The following is a 12,742-nucleotide window of genomic DNA, read 5'->3' as shown; positions in this document are numbered from 1 at the left end:
AAACAAGAAAGAGTCAACTTTGTTCAATCAACGATATCTCAAAATTGACTCATTTGCTTGTCACGATTCCTAATCTAGGTGTAAGACGAAATTTTGATAATCTAAGTACCCTAAAGAAAGTTCAATTTCTGATCTGAAAAGTTTTCAAAACTTGAGTTTTAGCCATGGGTCCAATGTAGAACACTTGGAAGAAGAAAGAGTTAACTTTGTTGAAACGACGATATTTCAAAATTTACTTTGAAGATTCCAATTCTAGTGAAAGACGACATTTTGATAAACTAATTTCCCTAAAGAAACTTAAATTTTGGATTTCGAAAAGTTTTGAAAATTTGAGTTTTAGCCATGGGTCCAATGTAGAACACTTGGAAGTAGAAAGAGTTAACTTTGTTGAAACAACGATATGTCAAAATTGACTTATTTTATTTTGACGATTCTAAGTCTAGGTGAAAGACGACATTTTGATAAACTAAGTACCCTAAAGAAAGTTCAATTTCTAATCCAAAAAGTTTTCAAAACTTGAGTTTTAGCCATGGGTCCAATGTAGAACACTGGAAGTAGAAAGAGTTAACTTTGTTGAAACGACGATATGTCAAAATTTACTTATTTCTTTTTGACGATTGTAATTCTAGGTGAAAGACGACATTTTGATAAACTAATTACCCTAAAAGAAACTTCAATTTCGGATTTCGGAAAGTTTTGAAAACATGAGTTTTAGCCATGGGTCCAATGTAGAAAATTTGAAACAAGAAAGAGTGAACTTTGTTCAGTCAACGATATCTCAAAATTGACTCATTTGCTTTTCACGATTCCTAATCTAGGTGTATGTAAACATTTTGATAAACTAAGTACCCTAAAGAAATTTCAATTTCTGATTTCGAAAAGTTTTCAAAACTTGAGTTTTAGCCATGGCTCCAATGTAGAACACTTGGAAGAAGAAAGAGTTAACTTTGTTGAAAAATCTATATGTCGAAATTGACTTATTTCATTTTGACGATTCCAAATCTAGGTAAAAGACGACATTTTGATAAACTAATTACCCTAAAGAAAGTTCAATTTCAGATTTCAGGAAGTTTTGAAAACTTGAGTTTTAACCATGGGTCCATTGTATAACACTTGAAACAAGAAAGAGTCAACTTTGTTCAATCAATGATATCTCAAAATAGACTCATTTGCTTTTGACGATTCCAAATCTAGGTGAAAGACGACAATTTGATAAACTAACAACCCTAAAGATAGTTCAATTTCTGATATCGAAAAGTTTTCAAAACTTGAGTTTTAGCCACGAGTCCAATGTAGAACACTTGAAACAAGAAAGAGTCAACTTTTTTCAATCAACGATATCTCAAAATTGATTCATTTGCTTTTAACGATTCCAAATCTGGGTGAAAGACGACATTTTGATAAACTAATTACCCTAAAGAAAGTTCAATTTCGGATTTCGGAAAGTTTTGAAAACTTGAGTTTTAGCCATGGGTCCAAGGTAGAAAACTTGAAACAAGAAAGAGTCAACTTTGTTCAATCAACGATATCTGAAAATTGACTCATTTTCTTTTAACGATTCCAAATCTGGGTGAAAGATGACATTTTGATAAAGTAATTGCCTGAAAGAAAGTTCTAATTTCCAATTTCCGAAAGTTTTGAAAAGTTGAGTTTTAGCCATGGGTCCAATGTAGAACACATTAAACAAGAAAGAGTCAACTTTGTTCAATCAACGATATCTCAAAATTGACTCATTTGCTTTTCACGATTCCTAATCTAGGTGTAAGATGACATTTTGATAAACTAAGTAACCTAAAGAAAGTTCAATTTCTGAACCGAAAAGTTTTCAAAACTTGAGTTTTAGCCATGGGTCCAATGTAGAACACTTGGAAGAAGAAAGAGTTAACTTTGTTAAAACGACGATATGTCAAAATTTGCTTATTTCTTTTTGAAGATTCCAATTCTAGGTGAAAGACGACATTTTGATAAACTAATTACCCTAAGGAAAGTTCAATTTTGGATTTCGGAAAGTTTTGAAAACTTGAGTTTTAGCCATGGGTCCAATGTAGAAAACTTGAAACAAGAAAGAGTCAACTTTGTTCAATCAACGATATCTCAAAATTGAGTCATTTGATTTTTATGATTCGAAATCTTGGTGAAAGACGACATTTTGGTAAACTAATTACCCTAAAGAAAGTTTAATTTTGGATTTCGGGAAGATTTGAAAACTTGAGTTTTAGCCATGGGTCCATTGTAGAACACTTGAAACAAGAAAGACCTAGCTATGTTCAATCAACGATATCTCAAAGTTGACTCATTTGCTTTTGACGATTCCAAATATCGGTGAAAAAAGACATTCTGATAAACTAACTATCCTAAAGAAAGTTCAATTTCCAATTTCGAAAAGTTTTCAAAACTTGAGTTTTAGCCATGTGCCCAATGTAGAACAATTGAAATAAGAAAGAGTCAACTTTGTTCAATCAACGATATCTCAAAATTGAGTCATTTGCTCTTGACGTTTCCAAATATAGGGGAAAGGCGACATTTTGATAAACTAATTACCCTAAAGAAATTTCAATTTCAAATTTCGAGAAGTTTTGAAAACTTGAGTTTTTGCCAAGGGTCTATTGTAAAACACCTGAAACAAGAAAGGGGCAACGCTATTCAATCAACGATATCTAAAAATTGACAAATTTTCTTTTGATGATTCAAATCTAGGTGAAAGACGACATTTTGATTAACTAATTACCCTAAAGAAAGTTCAATTTTCGATTTTGGGAAGTTTTGAAAACTTGAGTTTTAGCTATGGGTCTATTGTAGAACACTTGAAACAAGAAAGAGTCAACTTTGTTCAATCAACGATATTTGAAAATTAACAAATTTTCTTTTGATGATTCCAAATCTAGGTGAAAGACAACATTTAGATAAACTAATTACCCTAAAGAAAGTTCAATTTCTGATTTCGAAAAGTTTTAAAAACTTGAGTTTTAGCCATGGGTCCAATGTAGAACACTTGAAAGAAGAAAGAGTCAACTTTGTTGAAACAACGATATGTCAAAATTGACTTATTTCTTTTCGAGGAATCCAAATCGAGGTGAAAGACGACATTTTGATAAACTAATTACCCTAATGAAAGTTCAACTTCGGATTTTGGAAAGTTTTGAAAACTTGAGTTTTAGCTATTGGTCCAATGTAGAAAACTTGAAACAAGAAAGAGTCAACTTTGTTCAATCGACGATATCTCAAAATTGAGTCATTTGCTTTTGACAATTCGAAGTCTAGGTGATTGTAATACCCGGTATTACATGGTATTGAAAAATAAATAAATTTCGATTAAATTGAAAGGACCTCGGGTGGTCCGGGAAGCCCATGGGTCAATCTCGAGAAATTAATTAATAAAAATTGCCGAATTGGCTGCAGGAAGTGGCTCGGGACTTGGATATCCAAGGAAGAGGGCAAGAGATTGATGAGCGTCTCGAGATAAGGATTACGGAACTGGAAACGGTCTGACCGGGAATAATTTTCAGAATAAATTTTGTATAAACTCGAATGAGTGCCAGTATCGAATGGCCACAGGGGACCTCCGGGAAGCTGAGAGGACCCTAGGGGTGGTCCAATTTTGCGAATAAGGCAACTCTGAGGCGTTTTCGGGTGGAATAAAGGTCCCGTGCAGGTGCAAGGACGAAATCTACATTTTCGAGTAAAAGTCGATTATTAATTTTGGAAAATTTAATATTTTGAGTGCCTTAAGAGCAATTAAATAAAGGCTTGGACGGTTTAAATGTATTTTATAAATTCCTAAGTGGAATTATGAGAAAATAGAGTGGTTAAATATGTAATTAGGTGTTATATATATATATGCACGTGAGCTTGGAGAGCAAGCTTTCTACAGTGATTTTAATTTAATTCTTCTCTGATGGAGGCATTTGGCCGAGAGGAAGAATGAGAGTAGAGGAGAGTGAAACCGAGAGAAAGGCAGATCGAGTGAGGGAGATGGTGGCCGGTTGAGGGCCGATTTGCGACCTGCAACCAGCGGCAGCAGCGATCGCGGGCAGCGGCAGTGGCTGGAAGCGTCGGCCATGGCTGATGCAGGGCGGAGCTGGAGCGGTTGCAGTGGCTCGCGTGGAGGCTCTCGGCGTTGGCTGGAGGGTGTTTGATGGCGGTTGCTGAGGTGCAGGAGGTCGTGGCGGCCGGTTGAGGTTGCAGCGATGGCGGGGGTTTGCTTGGCCAGCGTTGGTGGCTGGAACAGCCATGGCCGCCATGCGCAGGCGACTGCTTGCGGCGTGGGGGCAGGTGGCCGGCTATCGAACCGCTCCAGAAATAGAGATCTATGTTTGCATCTCTTCTCTAGTTTGCAGCAAAGTGCACCCTAGGTCATCTCTCACAAGGAGCCTCACTTTCTTCTACCAACAAAGGAGAACCAACATAACCAATAACAGTTTGTTTGGGGGGGGTTTTGACAGAAAACTAATTGGCAAAACAGAAAGATGAAGATGGATGAAAAATCAATAAGAGGAGTGCAACCGGCTGTGTATTTGTCTCCCATGTGAAATCTTCCTTGTCCACTCTATATATCTTGGTTTGCTAGATGCTTTGATCTCCGGAAAACAAACTCAAAGCATCCCCAACAACCGTCCAAGGATTAGAATGATTGGAAATAACAAAATGAATGCAGAAATCTCTTGCAAACAAAATGCAACCATTCACTCTCTATTCAACCTATCCGGACCTATGCAAGAACAACCGTTCAAGCACACAATATTCATTTCCGAGATGTTATACCAACTGGCTATAACATTCTGTTCTCTTAAGCATTTAACAGAAAGTGAAACCATGCAAGTTCATACAAACCTGCCATGAACTCCATGCATTCACAAATCTGCTCAAACTAAACCAAATAGAAATGAATAAGAAACAAACAACAAACCAGATTCTTGTAGCTCATCCGGGACTCAAATTCCACATGGATTCAAGACACACAACCGGTTACAAAGTGTTCTAGCCTATCATTACAGAAAGGAAAACAAAATGGAACAAAAGATGTAAATAAAACAGGAAAGTGCTACAACAACAAAAACGGGCAGAATCCTCTCTATGTTCTCCTCTCTATCTATATGATCCTCCCTGAAAATTAATGCTAAGAGGCCTTAAATACATGGCCAAGAAAGGAAAGGCTAGGGAGGCTAGGGTTGGGCCTAGCCCAACAGAAAACAAGTGAGACCAAGTCTGCTCCTTTGATTGTAGGCCCAAGCTCCTTGAAAGTAGGCCCAAGCTCCTTTAGTAGGCCCAAGCTCCTTTAGTAGGCCCAAGCTCTAGCCCATCCAATAATCCCTAAAGCCTGGATCCATAGAGTAGAGGTAAGATAGAAAATAGTGTAAGGACAATTTGAAGCATAATAAAATAGAAACAATGAAATATCAGCAAAAATTGCTTCAAATGGCCTAATAAGAGTGAGGTGAAATGCCAAAATATGGTATAAATATGCATGCTATCAATTCCCCCATACTTAGACTTTTGCACTCCTGGGCAAAACACTAGACTCTATGACTCAAGAATAGAAATGTGGAAAAACACAAATTAGATGCAAGGTAGGTAAGTCTTCAAGAATTCATCAATCAAAGATCATCTTTCCTCTACTTCCAAGAAAACAAGTGACATGGTAATTCATCCAATAAGACAAATCAAAAGTGGAGGCCTCTCACAGGGCAAGTGTATGCTCAAAAATCTCTCAAGAGGTGGTGGTGACTGTTTCGCTCAAATTCACCCAATCACAATTCCACTTCCATAAGCTTGTTTATCTTCTCAATCTCCACTATCCATGTCAAATGCATGCCACAAATCAAAAGGACTTATTCAGGGTTGTAATGTGGGGAAGAAAGAAATGGAAAGACAACAATGAAGGAAAACATGCCTTAGGTCGAGAAAACATTTCATGCAACTCTAAGATCAAGAGATAGAATTTCCAAGCGTTATGAAGAACATTGCATCTTTATTTGGTTGAGTGCGTTTTACGCTCTGTCTCAACTTTGCTTTCTTCTTTTTCTCATCAAAATTTTTTTTTTTTTTTTTTTTTTTTTTTTTCGAAAGAGGTGAGTGCGTTTTACGCTCCTTCTCCTTTTCTTGCTTTTCTTTTTCTTTTTCATGGATGCAAATGGCCTTTGGCCTTATGACTTGCTCGATGAATTCAATCTCTCTCACTAGAATGCACTTACTATTCCTCTTCCTAAGGTTGGAAGGTCCAAAAAGGGTGTATGAGAATGAAGGGTAAAAATGATGGCTCTAAGTGGCAAGCGAAAGGGATTGATTGAATTTTTTTTTTTTTTTTTTTTTTTTTTTTTTTTTTTTATAACAAAATGGCTAAATGGGGACAAGAAAGAATGCCTTAATCATGTTTGATTCATGCATGAACAAATATAGCCTCAACCAAGAATCAAAACAAGTTCTAGAGTGGAAATCATGATAGGTGAATACACACACAAGAAAGACAATAGGCTCAAAATCCTCACGGCTGTAGACTACCCAATCAATCTATCAAATTAAACTCATTGCCAAGTTACTCGAAATTAAGGAAGATAAGATCGAAGTTCTAATCATGATGGGTTCTTTTAGACTTAATTGCTTAACTTGCATTTCCACGCAAAACAAACTCAACTAAACCCAAGGAAAAAGAAATATGAAAAGATAAAGAAAATGTTGCCAAAATAAGAATGCTGCCTCCCCCCACACTTAGACTTTACATTGCCCTCAATGTAAACATGCAATTCCAATCAAGAATAAGACAAGTAAATGTAAAATACTAGGGAGAGAGAAACAGCCTGATGTATCAAATGTAGGTGGCGTTGAGGAGATGCAGCTCCTCCACAATATGCTCCTGAAAGCTCTCGTAGAATGGCTTAAGTCGCTGCCCGTTCACTGTGAATTGCTTTGCATTGGACTCGTCCTTGATTGCAACTGCACCAAAGGGAAAAACATGAATAACTATGAAAGGACCAGTCCAACGAGAACGTAACTTACCGGGCATCAACTTGAGACGGGAATTGTATAGCAGAACTTTCTGGCCAACTTCGAATGTCTTCTTCACAATAAGCTTGTCATGCACAGCCTTGGTCTTCTCCTTGTAGATGCGTGAGTTCTCATATGCGTCCATCCTAATCTCCTCAAGCTCTTGAAGTTGGAGCTTTCTTTGGGACCCCGATTGATTGATGTCCATATTGCATTGCTTCACCGCCCAATATGCCTTATGCGCCACCTCCACCGGCAAGTGACACGCTTTTCCAAAAACCAACCTATAAGGGGACATGCCGATGGGGGTTTTGTAGGCCGTGCGGTAGGCCCAAAGTGCATCTTCTAATCTCGTGCTCCAGTCTTTCCTATTGGGCTGGACAGTCTTCTCCAAAATTTGCTTGATTTCCCTATTTGAGACTTCGGCTTGCCCATTAGTCTGTGGATGATAAGGAGTCGCCACTTTGTGTATTACCCCATACTTACGAAGTAGGGTGTCCATCTTTCTATTGCAAAAGTGGGATCCTTGGTCGCTGATGATGGCCCTGGGTATGCCAAACCTACAAAAGATGTTAGAACGAACAAAATCTGCAACCACAGAAGCATCATCAGTCCTGGTGGCTTTAGCTTCCACCCACTTAGAAACATAATCCACAGCTAACAGAATGTACACATAACCAAATGACACAGGAAATGGACCCATAAAGTCAATACCCCAAACATCAAAGATTTCGCAAAACAATAAGGGTTGTTGAGGCATTTCATTCCTACGTGATATAGTGCCTGTGTGTTGGCAACGTGTGCAATTCTTACAGAACTCATATGAATCCTTAAAGAGAGAAGGCCAATATAATCCAGAATCTAGGACTTTCCTAGCTGTACGTTGGGGACCAAAGTGACCACCACATGCAAGTGTGTGACAAAAATTTAAGACAGATGCAAACTCATGGTTAGGAACACATCTCCTAATGACCTGGTCACTACACATGCGCCACAGATAGGGATCATCCCACACATAATACCGAGCCTGACTCTTAAATTTATTTAGCTGTTCCTTCTTAAAATATGCAGGTAATTCAGAAGCAACTAAATAATTGACTAAATCAGCATACCAGGGCTCAACACCATGAATGTGGTATAATAACTCATCTGGGAAATCATCCCTGATAGGCTGGGAGTCCATGACTGTGGAATCTGAAGAAGGAGGGACCCTGCTCAAATGATCAGCTACTAGGTTCTCGGCCCCACTCTTGTCTTTTATCTCAACATTGAACTCTTGAAGTAGGAGCATCCATCGTATCAACCGGGGCTTAGCATCAGGCTTCTTCAATAGGTATTTCAAGGCTGCATGGTCAGAAAACACGACAACATTAGAACCCAGAAGATAGGAGCGAAATTTATCTAAAGCAAACACAATAGCTAAAAGCTCCTTTTCAGTCGTGGTGTAGTTTGCTTGAGCAGCATCCAAGGTGCGTGAGGCATAGGCAATGACATGTGACTTCTTCTCCACACGCTGTGAAAGGACGGCACCCACTGCAAAGTTGGAGGCGTCGCACATCAACTCGAAGGGCAACTCCCAGTCGGGTGGCTGTATGATGGGTGGAGAAATCAATCGACTCTTCAGTTCCTCGAATGCTCGCTTGCACTGCTCATCAAAGTGGAAGGTCACTTCTTTCTGGAGAAGGTGGGAAAGTGGAAGTGCAATCTTGCTGAAATCCTTGATGAATCTCCTGTAAAATCCTGCATGGCCAAGGAAAGAACGCACCTCCTTCACAGAGGTGGGGTAAGGCAATGAAGCAATAACATCAACCTTAGACCGATCCACTTCTATACCCTTCTTAGATAGAACATGCCCTAAAACAATTCCTTGTTCTACCATGAAATGACATTTTTCGAAATTTAAAACAAGGTTCTTCTCAATGCATCTCTCTAGGACTCTACCCAAGCTAACCAAGCAATCATCAAAAGAAGTACCATAAACTGAAAAATCATCCATAAACACTTCCATGCAATGCTCTATAAAATCTGAAAATATACTTACCATGCATCGCTGAAAGGTACCTGGAGCATTACATAGACCGAAAGGCATTCTTCTATAAGCGAATGTGCCAAAGGGGCAGGTGAAGGTGGTCTTCTCTTGATCCTCTGGGGCTATGCAAATCTGAAAGTATCCAGAAAAACCGTCAAGGAAACAATAGTGTGACTTACCAGCCAACCTCTCCAACATCTGATCAATGAATGGGAGGGGGAAATGATCTTTTCTGGTTGCTTGGTTCAGGTTTCTATAATCAATGCAGACTCTCCAACTGTTCTGCACTCTCATGGGGATGAGCTCATTGTGCTCATTTGGGACCACCGTGATGCCCGTCTTTTTTGGAACAACCTGCACGGGACTCACCCACTTGCTGTCAGAAATAGGGTAAATAATGCCGGCTGCAAGTAATTTACTTACCTCCTGTTTTACCACATCAAGGATGGTTGGGTTAAGTCTTCTTTGAGGCTGCCTTGCTGGTTTTGCTCCTTCCTCCAATAAAATACGATGCATGCAAACAGATGGGCTGATTCCAGTTATGTCCGCTAAAGTCCACCCAATTGCTTTCTTATTATTTTTCAGCACATCCAGCAACTTTCTCTCTTGGTCAGGCTGCAAGTTGTTTGCAATGATGACTGGCAGCTTCTCATCTTTCTCCAAGAATGCATACTTGAGGTGCTGAGGCAAAGGCTTGCACTGAATGGTGGGTGGCTGCTGCAAAGAGGGGGCTGATCTATTTGACTGGAACTCTAACTCCAAGGCACTATCAACTTGCTCAACAAGGTTAGCAGCACTATCTTCCACTTGGGAAATGTTAGCATCAAAATCAAACTCATGTCTATGCAAAAATTCAGCAATCTCTAAGCATGCAGCACATTGACTCTCTCCATCACTACAATTAGTGCAAATAATCGTATCTGGGAACTCATGCACAGTGGGGAATTTATCAATTAAATCAGAAGACTCAGAACATGCTTCATTCACTAACAGGTCAACTCTATTTACTTGAAAAGTGGAATGATCCTCAGCAGGGAATTTCATGGCATCAAGTATCTTGAAGTTAATTGTGTTACCAGCAAATTCCATGGAAAGTGTACCCTCATGCACATTGATAATAGTTCTAGCAGTTTTTAAGAATGGTCTCCCTAGGATCAAGGGTGCATGCTCAAGTGTGCTGTTATCTTCCATATTCAAAACATAAAAATCTGCTGGAAAGATTAAATCCTTAACCTTAACCAGCACATCTTCTAGGACTCCAGTGGGGTGTGCAGTACTTCTATTGGCTAGTTGGACAACCACTCCTGTTGGTTTCAAAGGACCACACTGCAATGAAGCATAAATAGAGTTAGGCATGACATTAATGGATGCACCTAAATCTAGTAAAGCATTGCTAAATTGCATGTCTCCTATAGTACAAGGAATGGAGAACATCCCTGGATCTTTACACTTTGCTGGCATGGCAGGTTGGATAAGGGCAGAGACATTTCTCCCAAGGTTGATCTTCTCATTCCCCATAAGCTTCCTCTTGTGAGTACACAAATCCTTGAGAAATTTTGCATACTTGGGGATCTGTCTAATAGCTTCAAGGAGGGGAATGTTGACTTCAACTTTCTGGAATGTTTCCAGAATCTCTTTATCCACTTCGGCCTCTGCTCTTTTCTTGTTTTGTGTTGCTCGATGTGGGAATGGTAGGGGCTGGATGTTGGAAGACTCTCCTTGTTCTTGATAGCTGGAGTTTGGCTGCTTGGCTTCTTGGACTGAGGAAGGTTGCTGCTCTTTGCTACCCTCTACATTCTGCTGCTCTGCATGCTGCTCCATGTTTGATGATGGTGGAGGGGTTTGGTTGATTACTTCTTTCCCATTTCGAAGCATGATGGCACTAACATTACCCCTTGGATTGGCAACTGGTTGTGAAGGAAGCTGCCCGGAACCTTGACTCCTTAACTCATTGATGTTTGTGGCTAGCTGGCCTATTTGGGTCTCCAAATTTTGAATGGTGGTTTCTGTTTTTTGTTGGAATTGGAGTGTATTGGCTGCTAGTTGTTTGACAAGATCATCTAAGGTAGGTTCTGACTTGGGTAATGGTGGTGCTTGTTGCATGGCTTGATTCTGCCTTGGTGGTGGAGCATGGTTGCTTGAAGGATGGAACCTCTGCTGAAATGGTTGATTCTGGTGGTATGGCTGCTGGTGCACATGTTGATTGGAAGGGCCGCCATATCTGAGGTTCGGATGGTCTCTCCAACCTGGATTGTAGGTGGCTGAGTATGGGTCATACCTATTGGAAGGTTGTGGTTGGCTATGCTGCTGGTGCTGGAATGGTCTTCCAGGAAAAATGCCTGCACATGTCTCATTATTTTCTTGCAACTGTGGGCATTGGTCTGTTGTATGGGATGGCAAGGAGCAAATGCCACAAAGCTGCTGTTGCTTTCTCTCTAATGCCAACTGCCTGACCATGGAAGCCAATTCCTCAAGCTTGTTTTCCATCCTTTGCTGGTCCATAGTGGCAGCCACATTGACTTCATTTATGGCTTTTGTAGGAGTGTTAATTCTGGTGCCAAACTGCTGGGCATTTTGTGCCATCTTTGATATCAGCTCTTGTGCAGCTGCTGGGGTCTTCTCTGCCAAGGCTCCTCCACTTGCAGCATCTACCAAGTATCTGTCCATGGGGATTAGACCTTCATAGAGATACTGAATTAGGAGTTGGTCACTTATCTGATGGTGAGGGCAGCTGGAACACAACTTCTTGAACCTCTCCCAATACTCATGTAGAGTCTCACCACTCATCTGCCTTATACCACAAATTTCCTTCCTTATTGATGCTGTTCTGGAGGCTGGAAAGAATTTTTCCAGGAAGATCCTCTTCAATCCATCCCAGCTGGTGATAGCAGCTGGTGGCAGGTAATAGAGCCAATCCTTGGCTGATCCATCAAGTGAGAATGGGAAGGCTCTCAGCTTGATCTGCTCTTCATCTACTCCTTGTGGCCGCATGGTTGAGCAAACCACATGAAACTCTTTCAGATGCTTGTGTGGATCCTCTCCTGCAAGGCCATGAAACTTGGGCAACAAATGAATCAGTCCAGACTTAAGTTCAAAGTTAGCATCTAGCTGTGGATATTGAATACATAGGGGCTGGTAATGCACATCAGGTGCAGCCAGCTCTCTAATAGTTCTACCATCCAAATGACCATGATTTGCATTATTTCCATGATTTCCATTATTGCCATTACCATTATTTCCATTATTTGCATTGTTTACATTATCTCCATTACCATTATCTGCCATATTGATGAATGCTGGAATAGGTTCGGATGAAGTATTAGAAGCACTGTTAGAGTCAATCCTATCCCGAGACTTAAGCTCTCTAGCTTGCCTTCTAAGAGTGTTCTCTAATTCAAGATCCAAGTCAAGTAATGTTTTCTTAGATGACCTGGTCATGCACTAGAGATCAGCACAAAAACAACACACAAAATGGCCTATGCATACCAAGAACACAGGAACAGAAACAAAAACACACAAGCAAAAACAAAAACACAAAAACAAAAACACAAAAACAGGTCAAACAATAAGCCCTTAGACGATTTTTTTATGCAATTTTTCACAAAATTTCAACACAAAAACACTGAGGGACCTAAAAACACTAAAAACCACACCAAATTAGCCACTGAGAAACACAAAATGGCCCAAAAAGTGGTCTAAACGTTGGAATTTGGCCAAAAAAGGCTCTTCTCA

General features: G+C 39.9%; 1 non-coding gene across 1 annotated transcript; it reads left to right on the top strand.

Annotated features, from left to right (window-relative positions):
• Positions 1–11,723: 11,723 nt before the first annotated feature.
• LOC127792726 (small nucleolar RNA R71) lies at positions 11,724–11,828 on the top strand. Its single transcript, XR_008021196.1, has one exon. It is a non-coding gene; the product is annotated as a small nucleolar RNA R71 (small nucleolar RNA).
• The last annotated feature ends 914 nt before the right edge of the window (positions 11,829–12,742 follow it).

The sequence above is a fragment of the Diospyros lotus genome, chromosome 15 (genome assembly GCF_014633365.1).
Source record: "Diospyros lotus cultivar Yz01 chromosome 15, ASM1463336v1, whole genome shotgun sequence".
NCBI lineage: Eukaryota > Viridiplantae > Streptophyta > Magnoliopsida > Ericales > Ebenaceae > Diospyros > Diospyros lotus.
The sequence above is the reverse complement of the archived record's forward strand: the minus strand, read 5'-3'. Positions and strand labels throughout refer to the sequence as shown.